Below are 25148 nucleotides of genomic sequence, written 5' to 3' on the forward strand. Positions count from 1 at the left end.
TTCAGTCACTCTTTTAGTGTGACTTGCATGGATCCAATTTGGAATTCCCTTGCATTTCACTGCTGTAGTGATGACCAATATCACTTGTTTTGGCCTTTCCCACCTCGGAGCTAGGCAAGATTCTCATGTACGTCTCTTTATCACAACCCAGTCACCTGGAATCAGATCATGTGCTGGAGTTGATTGTCTGGTGACAGCGTCTTCTCCAACCTGGTGAGAGATAGAACACACTTGGTCAGCCAGTTCTTTGCAGTACTCTAGTACTAAATCATCAGATATATATTGATCGATCAGCTTGTGTCCTGGCACCCATGCCTGCCACATTGCTCTTCCCATGAGTATCTCATGAGGACTCAAGCCTGTGTTTCTGTCTGGAATGCTCCTGAGTCCCATCAAAACAAGAGGTAAGGCATCTGGCCAAGCTAACCCAGTAGATTCATATATCTTACCCAATCTTGATTTGATTGTGCCATTCAGTTGTTCTACCACTCCACAAGCCTCTGGGCGATATGCACAGTGCAGTCTTTGCTCAATTTTGAATGCTTCACATATTAGACCAATTATTTCATTATTAAAATGACTTCCTCGGTCTGATTCAATTGTTACTGGAAAACCGAAACGTGGTATGAGCTCTCTGAGTAGTAATCTTGCTACTGTGATGCTATCATTCCTGCGTGTAGGATAAGCTTCTACCCATTTTGAGAAAAGGCAGACAATAACAAGAACATACTTCATTCCTCTGCAATGGGGTAACTGAATAAAGTCAATCTGAAGACAAACAAAAGGACCTTCTGCTTTCCCAATTTTTCCTGGCAATACTACAGTTTTCTTACCAGGATTCATTTGCTGACAAATTAAGCACCTATGGAAAAGACTCTCTGAAACATTCCTGAACTTCGCATTGAACCAAGTTTGTCTGAACAACCTTGTCATGGCATCCCGTTATAGATGGGAATTACCATGGTACATCCTAGCCATAGGAGCAAGCATACAGTCTGACAACACAGGCCTTCCATCAAGGTAAACAATGACACCATATCCAGCCCTTCTCTGACAAACCTATCTTTGCCCATTCTTCTCTTTCCTTTTGTTCTGCATCATTTTGCAAATTTCTCACTTCTTCCCACGTTTTCACTCTTTAAAGCAACATAAGTTGGCAGCTGTTTCCATTTGTTTCGATTTTCTTGTTTATTGCCATTTTATTTTTGGGACAATATTGAGCTAATTGGTCAGCATATCGGTTACCTGCTGTCACTCTGTCATTGCCAGATTGGTGAGCAGCACACTTGACCACAGCCACTGTTTCTGGTAATTGCATTGCTTTCAGCAAATCTTTCACACAATGTCCATTTTCAATAGGTGTACCTGATGAAGTCAGAAACTTCCTTTGCATCCAAAGTTGGCCAAAATCATGCACAACTCCATAGCCATATTGACTATCAGTATAAATAGTCACTTTTACATTTTCCCCAATTTTGCAAGCCTTCATCAATGCAATTAATTCAGCTACTTGTGCAGATTTGACTCCAGGTAAATAGGATGCTTCGACTGGACCCAATAGAGTACACATAGCATAACCAGCACTAAAACCTCCTTCCTAATGTCGCATGCATGAACCATCAACAAATAGCTCATGTTCTGAGTTTATCAGTGGCTCTACTCTTATATCTGGACGAGGTTTAGTACAGTATTCTGTAAGATCAATAGTTGTGTTCAACTTCATTTTTAACTTCTGCAAAGTGTGAATCAGGCAATAATGTTGCAGGGTTCAGAATATTACACCTAGCAAAAGTCACATTTTCTGCACCTACAAGGATTCGTTCATACTTAGTCAGCCGACCAGGAGTTAGGTACTGAGTTTTAGTCCTGGTCAACAAAATCACAACTGCATGTGGGACATATACAGTTACTGGATGTCCCATAATAATGGACTCACTTTGCTCAAGACTCATGCAAGTTGCTGCTACTGCTTTCAGACATCCTGGCAATGCAGCTGCCACTGGATCTAATGTGGAAGAAAAACATGCAACAGGAGGCCTCATCAGGTCATGGGTCTGAATCAGAACTGAAAGTGCACAATTGTCTTGTGTATCACAAAACAATGCAAAATCCTTTGAATAGTCAGACATCCCTAATGCTGAAGCTGAGCACAGACAATCTCGTAATTTTAAGAAAGATGACATGCTTTCATCATCCCATTCTACTGGGTCTTTTGCTTTTTTCTTTGTCATTTGTATCAGTGGTTTTGCTAGGACTGCAAACCCCACAATCCATTGCCTGCAGTAACCTACAACTCCAAGATACATTCTGATTTCTTTCTGCGTTTGAGGTAGATTCATGTTTTGAATTATTCTGATTCTTTCAGAAGTAACCCTTCTGACACCTCTCACTATCTGGTGCCCCAGATATTTTACTGATGTGGTACAAAATTGCAGTTTCTCAGGTGATATTTTGTGTCCTTCTTTACCTAAATGAATCAATAGAGCAATAAAATCAACAACACAGTCATTTCGATTCTTAGACGCCATCAGTAGGTCATCTATATATTGCACCAGAACTGACTGTCCGGGCAATGTCAGGGATTCAAGACACTTTTTCAAGATCTGATTAAAAATCGATGGACTTTCCGTGTACTCCTGAGGGACACAATTCCAAACATAGATAAGTCGTTGAACTTGAATGAGAAAAGATACTTGCTCTCTGGATGCAATGGTATAGAAAAAATGCATGGCATAGATCTATTACAGTAAACCAGCCTGCTGCCCACGGTATTTGATACAAAATCACAGCAGGGTTTGGCACAACTGGACAACATGGGACAACAATTTTATTAATTTTGCGGAGGTCTTGTACGACCCTGTACTTTCTGCTTGGTTTCTTTATGCCAATCATGGGTGAATTACATGAACTGCTCATTATCTCCTGCAAAATTCCTGCTTCAACTAGACGTTTTATTTCTAGTGCAACTCATGCTTTTTTTTCTGGGCTCATTTTGTACTGTCGAATATTTGGGTAAACTGCACCTTCTTTTACTGTCACTTTTACCGGATCAATATTTGCCATTAATCTTACATATTTTCCTGTGAAATCCCACACTTTAGGATTTACCGTGTGTTGTAATTCTTTTGGCAAATCTTCTAAGGTAAACTTTTTATTTTCAGTTCCTTGGTTTGCTAACATAATTTTATAAATTCCAACTTCATTTGGGGTTTGAATTTTAACACCATTTGGTGTGCAAAAAGATGGTGCAATTCATTTTGCACAGCAAATCCCTACCTAATAAGTTTACAGGACTGGAATCACATACAACAAACGTATGCATTTCTTTAAAATTGCCAGTTTTAACTTCCATTGGTTCTGTAACTGGGGTACTAGTTTGTTTATTAGAAACGCCCACTACTTGGATCGCTCTCTGCCGAGAGGGGTAGGTTTGTAACATCTGCTGTTCTCACAGTAGAACGGGTAGCACCAGTATCTAACAGAAAGGTAACATCATTTCCTTCAACCTTTCCCTCAATATATGGACCTGACTGATCTACCTGCAAGGATGCGCCAAGTACGCACTCCTCGTCCTCCCCTCTCAGGCACGGTCAGAAACTGTCTTCATCAAAACACGTGTCACTCAAAAGAAATTGGGGTGTCACTGTGTCCCTTTTACCACTTCCTTCCAAATTTGTGGTATCCACACTGTATGTGGGCTGACTCCCAGGGTTTGGTATAGGAGCCAATGGTAACTGGTTTTGTATTACCTGTTGTTGCTGCCTTTTCGATACCTCATTCTGCATCTGTAAATTCAAATGATCATTTGCATGTTATTATTTAATACAGATTTACACTCGTTTTTCTAACGCCCCAACTCGACGCACCCATGACAAGGACATTTATTTTTAGCTTCATCTAGATTAAACTTTCCCCTAGGTTTATTTCTATTTCCATCTCCTTGGTTCTGAATATTTTTCATTTGAAGTTCTTATTGCTCTGCTAATTTTACTTATGCCCACATTACTTTTTCTTCTAAATTCTTTCGCTTATTGTCCAATTCATCTTCACAATATTTTGCATATTTGAGAATTTCATCAATAGGCTTGGCCTGCCAACAGATCTTATGATCTTTAATCCATTGTGAAATTTCTGGTCTTAGCCCAGGCACAAACCGAAAGATGAAATGCGTCATGTCTTTGGTATCAAGGTTTTCTAAACCACTATACTGTTTAAAAACTTGTAAGAGGCATTCATAATATGCATGCACAGATTCAGCTTTATTCTGTGTAGTTCTGTCTATCCTAGTCCAATCAGTCGCTTTTGGAGGTACCTTCCCTTTCAAGTACAATATTACCTGATTATATTTCTTAGTTACCTGATCTGATGGGGCTCCTGTTTTTGGGTCTCTAGGATACTCATCACTTGGCCAATCTACTGTGATTTTACATTCTGTCCTTAAATCAACAGGAACAACAATATCAAATAACCCATCTAAATCTTTTAACAATACTTTTGAAACTTTTACAAATCTTTCGACTTGTCTATACCATTCTACAGGTTTTTCTCATGATTTAGGAAAATCATTTGTAAATTACAAAATAGCTTGTCGAGACCATGGGACATGTACATAACCTCCACCTGGCACTTCTCTCATTGGACACAACCTTTCCACTTTTTCTGATTCTGTTAAAAAATACTCTGATGCAATGCTTTTCGTTTGAGCTTCTTCCTTTTTCTTTATCCATCTAGCTTTCCATCTGTCTAAATCACCCCATTTTTGTAATAGTGATAACAACTCTTTGAACTGCGATTTTCGTCATGACACATTCATGTTTTCTAAATCTTTGTCAGAAAATTCAGCTCGATATGGTTTCTGTAACACTTTCGACTTACCAATTTCATTTGCCAGACTCGTTAACTTTTCATGAAATGTTTTTGTATTTCAAGTGACACTTTGACATATAAACAGCAATTCATCTTCATTTCATGCATTTAATCGGTCTAAACCCACATTTCCAGCAAGCAGTTCTTCCAATTCAACTCTTAATTTAAAAATATCCAATCTCTTTGACTGTGATTTTGGTTTTTCTATTTCTCGAGACCATCTTTCAATTTCTTCTGGGGTAACTACAGTAGCACTTCTCGTACCTGAGGAAGTTTCTATTTGTCTAGAATTTACAAGTGTAGTTTTTCTAGCTGAGCTACTTACTGGTTCTCTTATAGGTAAATCCATCAGAGAAATTTCTGACTCACATTCACTTGCTTGATCATCCACTATTAATGTTTCTTTTCTTGACTGCACTACAGGTGTGGTTAGAACAGGAGGTCTAGAACTGGTTTGCTTATCTCCATATAAAGGAACAACAGACCCTCTAGTTACTGGTATTGTTAAGGCTTCAGGATGTATATTTAACTGGGTAATTTTCTGAGTTAACTAATTTCTTTGTTTATTTATTGCTTCTCGTTCCTTTTCCTGTAATACTTTTTCTAATGATGCCTCATGTATTACTGGAGGAACTAAAGGTGGCTTTAAGAACGGAGCACTATGATTTGCTTGATTTTGCTCCTCATTATGAGGTGCCGTTTTTTTCATTTATAAATCCTCCAAGTAATCATCTTCAGGATCAGCACTTGTCATTACATTTTTAGTTTTATCGGTACATTTACTCCCTGTTTGTTCTTCTAAAGCTCGGACAGGATATAATCCTTCAACTAACATGGACTGCCTCAATTATTTCATTTGTTTATCTCTCGTCACTTTAGGAAATTTGGGATAAAATTTATTAAAATTCTTGTCACATCTAGGTCTATTTCGCTCAAAAGCCTCTGTTTCCCATTCCTCTAATGCTTCATATTGGGTTAATCTAGGTCTAGGATCTAATTCATTAATGCGTGCTCTTAAATTGTACAAAACTCTACCATTGAAGGTACCATTTTCTGGAAATGCCAAAATTCCATCATCTTTGGTATATTCTATCCAGTTTTCTAACCATATGCAAGTGTGATAGCCCCTTTCAACCATCATGTATGATGCGGGCGTATTCGGTGGTGGAATAATAATTCCTTCTCTGTTTTTTATCGGCTTATCCTTTTTAAAGAAATGTTTAACTTTCTTGACGAATGACATTTTTCTTTTATCTCCGTACATGATATAAGGTCTTCCTCTAATCATTTGTTCCTTAGCAAAACCTAGATATTTTCCATCTGGTCTATCTCCTATGAATCCTGGATCTAAATGCCACATACATTTTATGCCGCTTTACTTTCGTGAAGACACTCGTTTGTTTACAGAAAAAAAACTCCAATACCAATGCGTCTCTTATTTTCAATGACCAATCAACATTTAGTATTCAAATAAATCCAGCCAATAATTTCGCAGCTTTTCTCATGAGACGAGTTCTCAGGCTCTTGTACTCACTCCTCCTTTACAATATTACCTCAGCTACACACCCGCTGTCTCAACCAATACCAGCGCGGCTCTGAGTGACGTCAGTGCAGCAACGCAACTGCCTCCCTCCTTTGCAAGGTAATACGAGAATTTCCTTTTATTCACTTTAAATATTCATTCTCATTAATTAACAACGTAAAAACATTTGCACTGTGCCTGAATAACTAATTCAAAGAAAAGAATGATTTGTTTTACTGCGAGTAACTCCCTACCATTTACTCTTCATACACTACACGTAGATCCCTTCCGTCTACCTTTCACGCAAGCATCGGAGAGCCTGGTACGCCCTCGGGCTGACCCTTTCTAAGTGATATAAGGCCAAAGTTTCATCAGCGAACCCCTTTGCCGTCGATCAAGCTCGGAATAACCTGTTACTTCTCCTGTGTGACCCTTTCTAGGTGATATCACAACAAAGTTTTACTAGCGAACTCTTTGCTATCAATTATTCACACATTCATACAGAAAGTCCCTAAAACAGTGCTTCCAGTTTTACCTAACCATGCACTTACTTCCTCAAGTGACCTCACTACAGAGTGGCTTCCATTTACAACCTGTTTATTCTGCCCCCCCCCCGGGGTTCTAAAACAAAACATATAACAGGTACGAACAAATTTAGTTAATACATAAAAATCTAAATAATTTTAAAATTCACAATGCAATTTAATTTAACCGAATAACTACAATTAACTACCTATCTTAACTAAACCCTAACCATACTACTGCTACCAGATTAACTGATAGAGCGCAAGCTCATCTGCTCAACATACTCACCTGGGCCCATAAAACTAAGCATATATTTAAACAGGTAAACTTACACTTAATCAATTTTAAATTTTACCATTCGGGATCTATACCTTTAACTTACCAATCCAAGTCATCTGTACCAAAAGTCCTAGAGGATCAAGGGAGTTAGCGAGAAAATAGGTAGAATAATAACATTTAGCATTACATAAATAACCACAAACTCGAGGAAAAGTTTAAGTTCTTTTATCTAAGTCAATCTTTAAATGTTGAAACCATGAAATCAATAATTTCTAAGTTAAAATAATGTTGAAACAAACATATGCAATAATTTGGAAAGAAAATATCGTTAAGCATTAGACAGAGGATGGGTGGAGAAGGGAAAACAGTACAATGACTAACCCACACTTTATAGTTACTTAGAATGGTGTGAAGACCATCCCTGGTCACGGGCTGAGACAAATGACAAGAATCCCAAAGTGCAGGTGCCAGCGAAATAGAACAGGTGCAGGCCAGAATCATGACAGGTTATGGACCAAATTGGATCAGGACAGGGCCACCACAGGCTAGGACCGGCAACACGGCTAAAGTTCAGGACACCAGCGTTGTAAACCCTCTCTGCTGCTAACAGTCGAACCCCGATTGGGTCATCAAACTGCTTCCCACAACCCCGATTGGGTTATCGAATCTTCTGACAGAGTGCTCCGCCAGCATCTCTGCTCTCGATCACCTATTGAGTGCGTTGGGTCAGTGACAGGTCAGCTATTCGGACAAGTCGGACAATCAAACTAACTAAACCTACCCTAATTATACTATTTTTCAGGTCAATGTACCACCCCCAAATGTTGCAAATGTGTAAATATCACAATTTTATTGGTCAAAAGACGAGGAGAAGTCATCACATCATATTTATATGAGTTAACATGTCAATCATGTATTTAAATGTTCCCTCCCATGACTTTATCTTCCCATGTACTTTTATTCCACCCAGCAGTGAATGTAACAATAACATTTAATATTTAACATTCTATTCAATTCAGCTTCCTTTGGCAGAGTGAGGAAGTCGCTTTTCATAGTTTCTTAGTCCATGTCAGTTTTCTGGCACTGGTCCAAGGCCATTGGCTTCAGTGACTTGAGTTTCTTTGCGCAGGTGCATTTCCTCTAAAGATGGAGTTCAGAAATACATTTCAGGCCCAAATGCCATACATGCAAAAATAGAAGAGACACAGTTTTAGAGACACAGAATAAATAAATGCACTGTATACCACTTATCTCTATTCTATTCCCATTATTTTATTTTTAACTATTGCATTAGAGGTTAAGCAGAACAAACAGCTTAGCAAAATCAGCAATGCAAGCTTCTTGCACGTTAGGACACAGATCATCCATCTTAGTTCTAGTGCGCAGAAGCAAAAGTTTCCCACCAAGCGAGATAGTACGTCATGTCACGTCACGTGAGAGTGACAGACGCATGCGCAGTAGAAAATCCTGCATAGAAGCAGCCATTTTAATGCAAGTGGATTATAGTTAGTAAAAGCACATTTTGAAGCTTCCCTTAGATACTAGTAATGTTGTGTAATGAAATATTAATATCATGGAACATGTTAGTTAGTACATTAATAATATTTTTGAGAGGGCTGAATACAAGCAAGTCATTTTACGTGTGCAAATTCGCTCCATCACTTCCTTTGGTTCCTATCCTTGGCAGAGGTTCGTTTTGTTGTTCCAGAAGTGATCTAAAGTCTTGGGTTCTGGGTCCCCATATTTATACTACTTTTCTCTTTGTTCTCTGAAGGCAGAGAGGCCATAGCCTTTTCCAAACCAGTTTTGGTCAGTCCTGGAGCACTCTGTTTACATTACTCCTTCTTTCCTTTCACAGGGCAGGGCAGAGACATCAGACGCATGACAGGAGGTGGAGACAACATTGTGGAGGGAAGGCACGACCCTATTCAGCTCCCAGGTGCAACTCCTCCCTCCCATCTAGGTGCAAATCTCTCTATTCACCTCCTGGGCTGACTCACTCTGTCTCCTGGAATTCCCAGGGAATTGGACCAGTACAACATTCAGTGATATCATGTTTGAGCACTGATTCAAGTTCTTTTTCAACAGCTTCCTGTAAATAAAATGCAATTAATCCATGTCTTTGAGCAACAGGACGAATGTCCTCATTAATGAGTTATTGTACTTTCATAGCCTAGACTTTTCCTACCCCTGAAACAATGAAGGAAACTGACTTACTATTTTGTGATGTCCACTCATGTTCACTGATATCATTCCCATTTCAGCAGCTGCAATGAAACTGAGTTAACAGGCACTTGACTCCATCCATGAAAGTATATGAATGGGTGCTTGTACTTTTGTTTTCTAATGTTTCATCATAGCTTCAAATGAACCTTGACTTTTTAATGGCTTCAATGCAGCCCATGTATACACTTTACTTTTCGATGACTTCGAAGTCGTGGCAATGGAGGTAGTTTATTGTATTTCTCCTCAGGCATTGTGTTTATCAACTCACCACTGTCGATAATAAAAGGTATTGAGCAATTAGTGTAATCGTTCGGACAATGTTTGAATGACTTTGGTGCTTTTTCATGTTGACTTTTCTCTGACCTGTATTTTTCTTCCCAACGGACAAATCCTACATCCACACCTTTTTCTAAGGTAAACATTGACATTGCACAACCATCGTCTTCACTTTCTCTTGACATTGATATCAAAGAATGTTTGTTGATGATTTAGATGACAAGCTACTTCGTATCGTGTCAATTTGCCTCAATTGGTGTGCTCGCTTGGCCTTGAGGGCGTGCAACAATCGTTGCTTCTGAAGTGTTCTGGTGGCCATTTTGTCTTAGCACTGTAGTTCAATTATTTTTTCCATCGCCTTGCACACCTTTACAAAATGGTTCTTCTCCTCACAGCCTTTGCAAACCTGTCCAATGGTGGGATTTATACCTTCATGACTGACTCACTCTTGGCACCTCTGGCCTCCATGTCAGCAGCTTGTCAGTCGGCACCCTCGTCAGCTCTGGCAGCCATGAAATCTTACAGTGTTTGATGTACGTATGCAGTCTCTCAACAAATATGTTGATGGTTTCACCATGTTTCTGTCTTTCTTGACAGAAAATTTAACTTTCAGAATTTACATTCAGCATTGGATTGAACTTGAGATTCAAGGCTTCTTTGATTTGAACAGATGTAATTTCATCAACTCTCAGCATTTTCTTGATGACCTCTGTTACACCTTCACCAGCTTAATTCTTAAGATATTTGATAATTTTCTTTTTATCTGTTTTCTCCAGTACATCAGTGAAATCATCAAATGTCTCTATCCAAGCAGTCCATCTATTGCCAATATTCCGCTTTTTTGCAGTATCGAATGGTGGTGGGGGTTTCAGGAAGGCGGAGGCATTTTAGCCATTTGTGTTATTGGCTAACACTGAGAACAGAGGTCTTTCTGACAGTGTCTGCAGTCTGCTAGCAACTGCTTTATTCATACCATCTCTAAGGCCCTTTACTGTTCTGGCCTCTGGGTCATCTTAGCCAGCCGGTAGAATGGTGACCTTCCTCTTGGTCTCCATGGGAGCTCATCACCTCTCTGGAGACCTCTAGAGTTGTTCTGAGCCGTCATCCAGCAGCTTTGGTGGTGTGCTGCTTCGGGTATGGACAACTCCATAAAGGCGCTTCCTCTGGGGCCACTCCACCCAGCTTGTTGTATGATAACTCTCTTTACTCAGTTCTGGTAAGCAGATGACCATTTCTTGTATTTGAATTGCTTTGTATGTAAGTGTCTCTTTGCACTGCCTGACACCAGGTTGATCTCTGCTGTGGCACATTTCTTAGATTCTGAGGTTACCTGATCCAATAAATGAGTTAATTTACTCCTGCTTCTGAGTGCTGTCTCTCCCCTTATTAGGGAAATTTTCTTTGAATGTATCCATGGTGCTAGCTGTAGCGCTTTACAAGGTACCACCAGCGTTTTGGTGCAAGTCGGGAAACCGCATCTGTTTTGGAGGAGTCAGGTCAGAGTGCCCCCATACACAGACTGTGATAATTAGGATAAGAGGGCGGCCAAAGCAAGCGTGAGGTTTTGGCGCTGAGAGACTTAGGACTTTCTTTCTTTGAGACAAGCTGCCTCCCTCCCATGAAGATTGCGACTGATGTTTGGAGCCGGGCACAGTGGCATTTGCCATACAGTGAGAGCAGGAGAACTTTCTGATTTTGATTCATTGGATTTCACCAGAATTGTGTAAAATCTATTAATATGCACCACCCTTCTAACAATGAATTGAGTGCAATGACTGAAAAGATGACACAACAGTGTCTCTAATATCAAGTTATCTTACTGAGAAATGAAGAAGTGTTTTTACCTTTGGAGGGCTGAAAGTACGCTGCTGCCTCTAGGATCATTGCAAGGTACATTGTTGAAAATGATACTTATGAATGAAGGGCAACACAGTGGACATGTAAATAGCAATTTCTTTCACTTTTTCACTTTTAAATTCTGCATACAATCTCTCCATTATAGGCAGCTATGGAAATATTTGAAATCGGGGGAGAAGCATTCTGACATGTGGCATCCTACGGTCAGTGTGATTAAATGTTTCATGAGCAGAGATGCAGTGGCGTAACACATTTTGTGGGGGCCCCCTGCAAAGGGCATAGAGGGGGCACCCCACACTCTATACCCCGTCAGGAGCTTTCAGGCCCGCCCGTGTACAGTGCCATGGTGGCCCCATAGAGGTCGGGCCCAGCCTACACCGCTGGGGCTGCATGAGCTATTGTTATACCACTGCAGAGATGGGAAGGACAAATCCATCAGTATATATTTAAAAAGGGTTTAAATTGAGAATGTTGTCCCACATTGAACTAATTAGAATGAACTGCGGTTTGCTCTGGTAAATATAAAAAATGAAGATTTCAACGACAATCTAAAATAGTACGCGCACTTGCCACTAATAAAGAATGCTGCAGTAATTTGTTTATGTCTTTTTAGCAATATAAATAACACAACAAAATGGTGCTCTTTAGATTGATAAAGGCTGTGAACAGCCAAGATGAATCTCCTTAGATTCTAAAGTTACCTGATCCATTAATTAGTTAATTTACTCCTGCTTCTGAGTGCTGGCTCTCTCCTTTTTGGGGAGCTTTTTTATGGATATATAAATATATCTCTCTATCTATATATTACCTACTGGCGATAGCCAGTAGGTATATATAGTTAGGATTGTTTTCCATAGGGAAATCGCAACATTCTATTGGGAATAACTTTGGCGCTGGTTGAGGAATCTTCCTGAAATTTTCCTTAACTTTGCCTCCCAGCGCTCCGGTCCTTCCCTGAAGGTTTGGGGGGGATCCGTCAAGCGGGGGACGAGATAAAAGGGGGGTCCCAAAACGTGTTTTCCACATGTTAATTTCCATAGGGCGGTTGGACTCACTTTTAGCCCGAACGGCTGAATGGTTTTCCACCAAACTTGGCAAAATTGTAGGGACTGGTAGCCCGATGTGCCTTTGCTATGTCTCAAGATATATGCTCCAGTGGTTTTTACGAAAATTAACTTTGAAAAAATATATATTGGGCTACATTGGGCTATATATATGTTAGAGCCCAAATGTAGCCCAATGTAGCCCAATGTAGCCCAATGTAGCCCAAAGATGGCCACCAGAGACAAAAAAAACAAATGTAGCCCAAATATCAGCCAGATGTAGCCCAACTATAGCCCAATGACAGAATGTCCCAAAGTGTTCTAAAGAACAACTAGAGCGCTAACAGTCTTACTTATGACAAAAGTATGGCACACCTAAATTCACTGAAAAAAACATAGGTTTCAGGCCGTATATAGTTAGGAATTAGGCACAAGAAAGCAGAAAAACAAACGTATAGAACACAAAAAGGGGGCAGGGTAGAAACACCCTGACCCCTTAGGGCTGCTCAGGTGGTCCCACTAGGATATTAATATATTTAAACGTTATCCGCTAATAGAATTAGCATTTAAAAAACCTTTGAAATTCACTGAAAAACCATAGGTTTCAGGCCTTATATAGTTAGGAATTAGCATTTAAAAAACCTTTGCAATTCACTGAAAAAAACCATAGGCTTCAGGCCTTATATAGTTAGGAATTAGAATTTAAAAAACCTTGCGAATTCACTGAAAAAACCATAGGTTTCAGGCCTTATATAGTTAGGAATTAGCATTTAAAAAACCTTTGTAATTCACTGAAAAAACCATAGGTTTCAGGCCTTATATAGTTAGGAATTAGCATTTAAAAAAACCTTTGAATTTCACTGAAAAAACCATAGGTTTCAGGAGTTATATAGTTAGGAATTAGCTTTTAAAAAACCTTTGAAATTCACTCAAAAAACTATAAGTTTTAGTGGTGTTATAGTTAGCTGGACATTTTACTCATACAAAACCATTGAAATTGCTCCTATATAGTTAGTTGTACTAACGCTGGGGGGGGATATAAGGCACCAGAATTTGCAGCTCTTCGTGGTAAGTGGGCAGTGGCAGTGTCCCTACCGCTTTTAACCGCGCTACCGGCGTATTAGTGAGTAATACTGGTATGCTGTTACAGTGCTTGTGATAATTTTAACTAAACTCTTTTAAATTCATTGAGCACTGGTTTGAAGGAGAGCGGGTCGCTGTACTCGCGTTGTTTATATCGCACTATTGCTGGATTTTACCGTAGGACTGGCCGCATTTAGAACTCTGCTCTGCTGAGGCACTCGGGAAGCAGACAGGCAGCCACAAGAACCAATTAGAAAGCACTGGACTCGTCCCTCCCTCCCGCCTCGTTCTGACGCCGGTGGCTAGCGCCGTTTGTGCAGAGGGCGTGGAGGGTCCGAGCCAGCTGCTTCCTGGACTCCACCTGCAGCGCTCTAGTTGTTGGGACGCTGGGGGGGATATAAGGCACCAGAATTTGCAGCTCTTCGTGGTAAGTGGGCAGTGGCAGTGTCCCTACCGCTTTTAACCGCGCTACCGGCGTATTAGTGAGTAATACTGGTATGCTGTTACAGCGCTTGTGATAATTTTAACTAAACTCTTTTAAATTCATTGAGCACTGGTGTGAAGGAGAGCGGGTCGCTGTACTCGCGTTGTGTATATCGCGCTATTGCTGGATTTTACCGTAGGACTGGCCGCATTTAGAACTCTGCTCTGCTGAGGCACTCGGGAAGCAGACAGGCAGCCACAACAACCAATTAGAAAGCACTGGACTCGTCCCTCCCTCCCGCCTCGTTCTGACGCCGGTGGCTAGCGCCGTTTGTGCAGAGGGCGTGGAGGGTCTGAGCCAGATGCTTCCTGGACTCCACCTGCAGCGCTCTAGTTGTTGGGACGCTGGGGGGGATATAAGGCGGATGCTCCCTCGGCAGCGCAGCGGACGAGTGCAGCGGGCGCGACGAAGGCGCGCCGAAGTTGCGCCTAAGTTAAGCTCGTCTGCGCCCGTCCGCGGCCGGGCGCGGGCCAGGGCCATACCCCCTGCTCCTCCTTCTAGGCATCTATACTGGAGTCGAGAGGATTTAGTCACCCTTCGCAGTAAGCATCTGGGATCATGCTTACACAGTATGACGGCTGAAGACACTGTGGGCTGTAGCCATTGTAAATTTGTCTTTCATCGAGGGGGTGTCGAAACTAGAGATCAAAATGTCTTGGTCTGTGGACTGCTGAATGTTCGATCTTTATGCAGACACAGCCTTGACATACATGACCTCCTCAGCGAAAAGCAATGGGACCTGGTCTTCCTCACGGAAACGTGGCTCGACCAGGACTCCATGCCGGAGATTACTGAGGCCATTCCGGAGGGCTACTCCCTATTGAGGCTAGATAGAGTACTAGGTAGAGGTGGCGGAATAGCCGTTGTAGCCAAACAGGGTCTCCAATGTCACCTGGAACAAATTAAAATTGAGGGTAGCGAAGCTGGCACCTTTTCTATCTCGGTCAGTGGAAACTGCACCTTGAAGGGCCTTTTAATCTACCGGCCTCCTGGCTCAGCAGCGAGATTCAGTGATAGTCTAGTTGAAGGCATCACGGAGGCTGCACTGCGAGCCAATAAATATTTGGTATTAGGTGATCTCAATTTACATATAGATGACCCAAGTGATAAGGCGGCTAGGGAATTCTGTCAAGTGATGACAGGACTTCAGTTTGAGCAAAAAGTCAAGAGGCCCACACACCAACTGGGCCACCTCCTGGACCCGATGTTTGCAAACTGGGATCAAGTGGAAGCCCATGACCCCGTACCTATCCCGTGGTCGGATCACCACCTTATACCCTTTTTGATCCATATGCAGGGAATGCGCCCGGCAGAACCATCTGCAGATAAACACTCGAGGCGCAGATGGGCGGCCTTCTCCCAAGCTAAATTTAATCAGGCGCTTACCATGAAGGGGGAGCAGGAGTGGAGGAAATTAACACCAACCTGGCCCAGCGGATTACGGAGGCCCTGGATCTGGTGGCCCCACTCGGAATGGTAAGGGTGGGGGGCCGTGCTCAGAGAACAGCACCATGGTATAATGAGGAGGTGCGAGCGGCCAAAGTAGCATGCAAACGTGCAGAGAGACAATGGAGAGCAGCACTTACTGCTCACGCTAAGACAGGGTATATAGCGAACAGGCGCATCTACCACAGATTGATTAGGAAGGCCAAGACTACATACTTTGGCAAGAGGATTGAAGGAGCAGAACACTCCACAAAAGAATTATTCTCAATCTACAAGTCACTTTCGGTAGGAAAGCCTGCAGTGGTGCCCAAGGAGCTCTGTTCGGCGGAGGGCTGTGACCGCATAGCAGAGTTTTTTGCAAACAAGGTGGCGACGATATACGCTACCTTCCCTCAGCAGGTTGGTGACAGCCCTAAGCTTGTGGATACGACCAAGGTAAAAGGAGATCAGCGGCTGACCACCTTTTCTACCCCGTCAACTGAGGAACTTATCCGTATTTGTGGGTCCATAAAATCTGGTTCTCCGAAGGACCCTACTACACCTAAACGGCTGATGGGTAGTTTGCAGGTATTCGAACCTTATATTCGCCATCTACTAGATGCTTCCTTTGAGACGCAGACTGTTCCCATTGCTTGGAAACAAGCAATTGTACTTCCTCTGCAAAAAAAAGCCAATGTAAGCTTTAAAAAACTAGAAAATCTCCGCCCCATCTCTCTCCTGCCTTACATGGCGAAGGTTGCGGAAAAAATTGCAAATCTCCAACTTATGAAGTTTGTGGAGGAGACCTCCCTGCTCCACGACTCTCAGTTTGGCTTCCGTCCCCGCCACTCGACGGAGTCAGCCCTCCTCATGGCGGTAGAAGCCTTGCGACAGGGGGTGGATGAAGGCCAAACTATGGCCTTGATCCTGCTGGACCTGAGCGCTGCATTCGACACTGTAGCACATTCCATCTTGCTACAGTGTCTGAATGAAGGAGGGGTAACAGGTGCAGCGCTTGGTTGGATTCGATCGTTCTTGTCAGACAGGTGCTTTCGGGTCCGCCTGGGCGACTGCTACTCGAGGGAGATGGGGCTTGGACAGGGCGTGCCTCAGGGCTCATCCCTGAGCCCGACCTTGTTCAATCTCTATGTCTTCCCTCTAGCGACAATTGTGGAAAAATTCGGGCTGCGCTTGGTGTCCTATGCCGACGACACGCAGTTGGTCATCTCCCTCTCACGCGTGCCCGGTCTTGCGGTGGACATCTTCAGGGATTGCATGCAAGAACTGGCTACCTGGATGTCCGCCAACTGTTTGAAACTGAATGGTAGCAAGACCGAGGTACTCGTGGTGGGGGGAGGACCGACGGCCTGGTCGTCGGCATGGTGGCCACCCTGCCTGGGAGAGATGCCAGTTCCCTGTCAGGAGGCAAGGAATCTTGGTATGTGGCTGGATGCGGATTTGGCCCTTGGCCCTCAGATTGGCCGTTTGGCAGGGGTGTGGTTCGGCGTTCTGAGAACTCTAAGGAAGGTATTAGATCTCCTCCCTATGGCGGCTCGCAGGACGCTGGTGCATGCCCTTGTCACGTCGCGCCTGGATTACGGTAATTTGCTGTATCTGGGGGCGACGGGAAAGGTCATAAACCGCCTCCAGGTGCTGCAAAATGCAGCTGCACGCTTAGTTTTGAGGCTCCACAAGAGATCTTCCTCTAAAGCAGCGCTTCAGGCATTACACTGGCTCCCGGTTGGGAAAAGGGTAGAGTTCAAGGCTCTCTCTACTTGTCACCGCATTCTGAGCGGTAAAACCCCTGTTCCGCTGCAGACTCTGGTGGCCTGGTATGAGCCTACGCGCAGCCTTCGCTCCTCCCGCACTGGGCTATTGAAGGTTCCGAGAGTAAGGAAAGCCCGTATGGGAGGGAGGTCCTTCAGGTACCTTGCGCCTAAGCATTGGAATGCCTTGCCTCTGGATCTACGGCTGGAACCGTCCGAGACCTCGTTCAGAAAAAGGCTAAAAACTTACTTATACAGCAGGTAGACGTCTTTGAGGGCGGTTGGGGCTCTAATTTCCACTTACCATAGCGCGGGGACACGCCGGTGCGCGTAACCAGGCGCTCTATAAATGTCCAAAATAAATAAATAAATATATTTCGCGCACCCGCAATCCACTGCTGATGATGTCACATATTAGATCATTCATGACATGGTCAGTGACATCACTGATGACATCACAAATGACATCATTCAGGACATCACTGATGACATCATCCACGTGACAATCACATACACCTTTTCATACACTATTACAATTTTTCATCACTCTTTGTAAAATACAGAGTATCATATTTAAATCCATTGTCACAGCAATACAAGTATCTAAAAATCCACTCAGTGATTCATAGATGTATACACACATCTAATCACTTACCTATGGATTCACTCATACATGCTATCAATGAACAATAGAACACTATCAAAAATACTTATACATCTATATAGACATTAAACAACAGCACGCATCCTATTCACATATGAAGTCATCCTACTCACTTATGCAAACAATGGATCATACTTACATATTTACTTAGCAAAACACTTATACAAACACCACTTCTTCTATTCATTTAGATAGTAAGTCATACTTAGTGAATTATAAAATCATTATTACAAGTATACAGTTATCCATACAGTCACTCACACAATCATTGTGTCTTATGTATACTTATTTATATACAACAACTGACACATACACTGCCTTTTATTTTTCTAGTTTGTTGGACATGTACCATTGAGAAATATATTTGCTCATCACCACACCCATAAAGAGATTCACTCCCCCAAACAACTGTTAGAACATGTAGTTTTAACTTCATATATCTACTGAATCAACTATTCACACATCTTTGGACAGTCACACACCCCCCACCGAACCACACACACTTTCACACTCCCATACAAATACTCAGTTAACTAATCAATAACTAATATAGACTTTCACATAGCTAGTAACCAACTGTAGAAACAGTTTACACAACAACTGACAAAGTGATACAGATATTCACACAGTTTAGTCACTATCCACTATATTTAGTGAGACATTATAAATTGGTCAAGTAAACAGTCAATTACACTGCTACTAAATCCTCCATCCAAATATGTATTTATATATATCCACTTATTCTTCAATGCAAATTGCTATATATATAATGCATATTTAAATAACGAAGCAAACCACATTCACTGGATGATGTCATCAGTGATGTCATCAGTGATGTCATTTGAGATGTCATCAGTGATGTCACTGACCAGGTCATGAATGATCTAATATGTGACATCATCAGCAGTGGATTGCGGGTGCGCGAAATATAGTTAGTACAACTAACTATATAGGAGCAATTTCAATGGTTTTGTATGAGTAAAATGTCCAGCTAACTATAACACCACTAAAACGTATAGTTTTTTGAGTGAATATATATATATATAGATATAGATATAGATATGGATACATATATATGTTTGACGCACGTTTCTGTTTCCTTTAATTTTTTTAATTTAAACTCCAAACTCCAAATGATCACTTGCTCGACTGTGTGTGAAGCCATACGCAGAAGGCTGGGTGTGGCCAAGGATCTCTTTAAGGAAATGGATGACCAAATGGATTTGAATACAACTGGAGCAGCCACAGCAACGCAAGGTGGTTCTAAAACCTTGAAACAGATGCAATACATGTATGTACATTTCGCAAAAAGGAAATCAATCGCAGCTGGTAGGTTATCTTGTTAGATAACTACATGTACCCAGGGGGCTATGCATCCTGATCACTCGTATATATCAGGAACCCCATCCCAAGCTGCTAGAGGAATGGTCGACCCTGATGGCATCAACATGTAAACAAATGCTAGGACTATTATCAAAATATGACACTTTGGAATTAGACCAGGTGTTGGTTGAAGTAAAAAGGAGTCCCTGGAAAAACATCAACAGCAGGATGAAATACAGAGTTTCTTCTAAGAAATGGAAGTTAGATGAACAAAATATGAAGAGACTTTAAAACAAATAAGAAGTGGAAATTTACAAGGGATAAGTTTGGCTATGCAGTAGGTAGCATTCTGACCATTGGCAGGAAGTATGATGTGGCGAGGAAAGAATTCAGATGAACATGTGCCCTCAGGCAACAGGAAATGGCAGCATCAGAATCAAGCTCTGACATATGGGATCTGGATGAGAGACAGGTGACCTCTGTTAGTGGCCAAGCCCCCTTCACCACGTCAGAGGAATATTGTTTTTTAAGACAAAATCAGTGACCAAGAAGAAAACCTCCAAAAGGAAGAGAAGGTAACAACAAAGTAGAAAGGATTATTGCAGGGCAAAAGGAATAAGTAATGGGTGAGAAATGTCTTTCAGTAATTAATCTAACCCACCCACATACTCACTCCGGAGGAACAATCTTTATTGGAGTTAGGTCTTTCCTTTTATCCCATTGTTAATTTGGATTATCCACATACTCGCATTGACATGTTCCTATTCATTAGGAAATTAAAACTTCTGAAAATGCATGCTCAGAAAAGAGCGAGAGGTGTGATAGGTGGAGTGAGTGGCCAGTCTTACACTACTGATACGATTTCTAACTTGTTGTGACATTGAGGGCATGGGATCACTTAGGCAGTTGGAGGAGGGAGAAAGAGAGTGGGTTTCTGAGCGGGAGCTACTCTGTAATCTGGATTTGGAGGTAGATAGGAAAAGTTGGAGTGACTTCAAACCCAAATCCAGATTCAACTCAGTAGCCCCACATGACAATATTGATGCGCGACCTCATGGAATTGAGAGTGAGGGATGACGATCAGCTTGCAGAGAATTTAACTAGTGGCCAACAAGCTTCCTTGGAATCTTTTAAAAAAGCTAACTACTTTCTCATTAAACCATCGGATAAAGGGGGACATGTGGTGCTGTGAGATGTGAGAAAATTCACAGCAGAAGCCAAAAGACAATTGGACTTTTCCAGCAGTGACATGAGAACCAACGCTGCTCAATATGGCCTTTTAATTGATTTGTTCCACAGTTTGTTGGCGAGTTGGCATGAGAGGAGAGTTTTGAGCCAGGTTGAATTGTTGTAAAGAAACCCACGACACCAAGGTTTTACATGTTGCTTAAAGTACACAGCCACAACTGAGATCCACCACGTAGGCCATTTATATCAGCTAAAGACAGTCTTCTGGAAAATGCTTCCATACATCTTGACCATTTTTTATTCCCAAATGTTTGCAGTCTTCCGTCATACTATCGTGACAGTATCGATTTCATCTAAAAAATGTCTGATATCCCATGGAAATCCAGTTATATTTTTACAACAGAAGATGTGGCCTCTCTCTATACCTGCATCAAGCATGTACCGGGATTGAAGGCATGTAGGTAAGTTTTCAGAGATAGACCAATAGCATCATATGATCACACCATGGCTCTCCTTGAGATGCTATAGTTTTATCTGGAGCATAATTGTTTTGTGTTTGGTAATCAATGGTATAAACAGCTCACTGGGACTGCTATGAGTAGTTGCTTCACACCTATTTATGCCTGTATGCTGATGGGATGGTGGGAGCTGAATACATTTGGTCAGAAGACTTTGAGGAACACACAACATCTGTTTTTTTGGACACGTTACATAGACAATATTTTCCTGATATGGGTGATCTAGCGGTTCACCAAAAACAGATACTCCACTACTATATACTCACCTGGTCCCATAAACTCACAAGTGGTAAAAACCGCTGGTTGGTTAATCAAGTTTCCACAAACTGTTTAGGGTTAGTTAATTCAATGCTTTCATTCATCACTTAACAAACCCTTCGCAGATCAACAAGTTCTTTACTCTGGTCGATGGACCATTAGTGGAACTAGTTGATGGTGATAATTAAAATGACTTTAACTTTTATTTAAAAGTAAAAAACCACAGACTCCGGAAGTTTTTAACTCTTTATCTAAAATTAATGTATGTCAACCATTCCAAAATACAGTGCAGTCACTGACACTCATAGGAGAGAAAATTGAATTCATAAACACCAAGCATATAGTTCAGACTCATACAATAATCAATGCTCAGAAAAGGAGAGAGCAGAGAGAAAAGAACATCAAGAAATTATATTTACCAAGGATGTTGTGAAAGATCAACCCCCTGGCCAAAGGGCTGGTAAGGGTCCCCCGGGATAGGTCAGGAGAAAAAGACTCCAGGACAGGATTCAGGACAGGCTAGATGACCTCTCTAGAATACCGACGATTGTGTCGCACCCCTCTCTGACACTCTCTTCCTCCTCGAGATTCTTTCATGATCTTCTGATCTAACCCAATTAAATTAGGATAGAAGGTTCTGCTTCTGGTTCTGCAATTGGTTCAGCATCTCCCAGCATCTCTCCCAGCAACAGCATCTCCCGCAGCAAAGAGCTCTCTCCGTTCTTCAACTAACTAACTAAGGCTATCTGAATTATACCTTTTGTTCTTCATGTTCCACCCATTAATGTTTCAATATCGTAAAAATACGAAATATGATTGGTCAGGCAAGGTGGGAAGCTCCATCACACCATGCTTACATGACATTAAATCAGTTAAACTCTTGTTTGCAAATCCATCCCCTTAATTTTTATTCATAAATTTGATTCTCATACGCTTCCACATTTCACTTTGACACAATATAATAACATTTTGAATAGGATTCTTCATTGTTGTACTCTTCACGATCCATTCCCATGCTGTAATACTCAATCTTGGCTCTCTATCAAATGCACAGTCATGACCTTCATGGCTTCACATCAGTTAGGCGAGAGAGGCCCAATACGCACTATTGATCAAGTTGGAAAGACAAGTATTAATTTCACAAATAAAGTGGTCACACTGTATACCACCCACCTCTACTCTGTTCCCCTTTACTTATTAATACTGTTCCTGCATTAGCATTAGTAAAATAGCTTGCTTTCATTTCAAGTAAGCAGATGCCATGCACGCGAGTCTTCAAGACTCCATTTTTGTGTCTTCTGTTCATGGGTCACAATTTCCCACTAAGCATTAATACGTCACACTACGTAGATGTAGTTGATGCATGCACATAACAGTTCCCCGTTTAAAGCAGTATTAGTCTGTATTCATTGTTATCCGCATTAGTACACACATATGCAAGCTTCACTAACCCGCGTGTTCATGTGGTGTGTATTAGTTATTCACAACACTTTGTTAATAACTTTGTTAGTAAGTTGAACAAGTGGATTGCATCCGAGCAAGTCTCTTTTCCACGAAACCTTGCTCCATCAATCCCCTCTCTGATGGCATTTGTGAGCCATCACAAAATTACCCATCCCTTCCCAGATGCCAACTTTAGTCAACTTTAGCATAACTCAGCTTCTTTTCCTTTTCTCTGATCTTTGTCAGTATCTCCTTCTCCTTTCAAATCTTTCATCCTTTTATATACATTTCCTTTAATTTCCTCCAGCTGAATTTCTTCGTATTTCCTTTTTCGTTTCATTCCTTTTCCTTCTTTTTCTAAATGTATTCTTCATTTGCCCTTGCTTCTACAACACTTGCATGTAATCATCATTATCAATACTATTGTCATTATCACAACTACTGGTAATATTAGTTGACCTAGAAAACTCTTCCCAAAATTTGTAAACCATTTCCCTTTCGATGAAATGCTCTTTGTTTTTCTTCCTCATGCACTGTCAACCTCCAGTTGGGTCGAATCTTTATTAATTCTTGTAATATTTTCGATAGACCCTTTAATTCCCTGACTTTTATTAGGAATGTAAATGCAGCAATGTTGAATTTTCAACATACCGCAAATTCCGCTTTCTTTTGCCAATAAGATATCAAGAGCAAGACGATTTTGTACAACCATAGACCTTATCGCAACCATTTCTGTATTAATCATCAAGAAACCTCCAGTCATATCTGTAGAAAGATGATCAACTATTGTTGACAATTTGCAAATTATACGTGAATTTAGAATGACTCCAACTGAGGGTATCAATACACTAAATATTCAATTTCAGAAAAACTAGCTCTTCTTATCTGCGTTAGTCCATTAGTTATTTAATTGATTCCATTGATTCTGTCCACATGATAGATCTTTGGAAAAACTATTCCTAAATAACAACTACCATACCACCTTGCAGGTAACCTATAATAGGCATTATTTCCACACACACATTAAACTCATGTAAATAAAGAATCAGTTCGCCCTTTTAGTTCCCATCCCTCTAAAATTAGGAGGTTGTGTTCACATTCACTGGAACCAATGGAAATGTTATTATAATCTGTCTTAAACCTATTAAGGCAGAAATTCCCCCTTTCACAAAGTGTAGGGACATTGCAGCATGAGCCTCGCCCTTTGCATACATTCCATCTTTCTCAGCCCATGAAGGTACATGAGATTTCCGTTCAGCAGCTTTCTCTGTTAAATCCTGTCTTCTTCTACTAAATTCAGAAATTCTTTTTCTTCTTCACATAATATATATGTTAGATTATCCTTGTGTGCCTGTGCTATATCTATTGAAATCATTGTAAAGAAAAATTCACCGATAAACTGTGCATCTTTACTAGTAAGTACTGGATTCATATTCTTTCTAATAGGTAATTCAGAAAATACTACTGTTTGAATACTCTATACTCTAAGTTTAATACAAATACTGGAGTTTCCTGATTACATAAAATAAACTTGATAAAACACTACATGATACACCATGTGTTAAAGGTATATGGTGATAGGTCACATCTTCTGACACAGATGAGGGTAACTTCATACAGACATAACAATCACTAATCTCCATTGTATTAATGTACTGAAATAACAACTTAGTAAACACATTTAAAGAAGAATCATTGTCTGATTCATTATGATGATAGTTTATCTTATCATCTACCCCTATTTCAATTTTAGTTCCCTTTATTCAATCGACTTTCTCATTAGTAGTTGTATTGTCTTTGTTACTTGTTTCCAATAATAAAGGTACTCCCACTGTTAAAAAATAACCACACGAATACTACTGATAGAATACTACCTAAGCAAAACCTAGGACTTTTCCGTTTAATACTTTGGGGCCCATTAGGATGTCGGGCGATGGCACCACCGCGGTGCTGGTGGGGCGGAAAAACGCCTTTTTCCGCCCGCGAGCAGCGGAACTCATGTCCGCCATATTAGTATAGTAAAACATAGGTAATTTCCCGTCCGCCGCGGAGCCATGCGCACCGCCATCAAAGTGGGCCCGGCACCGCGGCGGTGGGAGCCAATGGAGACTCACCTCCATGCGCAATGGCATACGCCCTGCTCAACAAATTAGGATGGCCAAAACAAGCAGACGCACCGCAGCAGAGACGCCGCCTAATCTGACACGGCGGACACTAGACTGCGGAGCGCGATAGCAGAGCACAGGTCATGAACGCCATGGACCAAGCCCTACATATGCATCCGGTGATGTACCTGCTACAGTACTATCATCAAATGGGCCGCCGCGGACACAGCCGCAGGTACGCAACTACACAACACACAGGCCGACACAGGGTACAAATTCACTACAAACACCCTGCTG

The sequence above is a fragment of the Lissotriton helveticus genome, chromosome 11 (assembly GCF_964261635.1).
Source record: "Lissotriton helveticus chromosome 11, aLisHel1.1, whole genome shotgun sequence".
Classification (NCBI taxonomy): domain Eukaryota; kingdom Metazoa; phylum Chordata; class Amphibia; order Caudata; family Salamandridae; genus Lissotriton; species Lissotriton helveticus.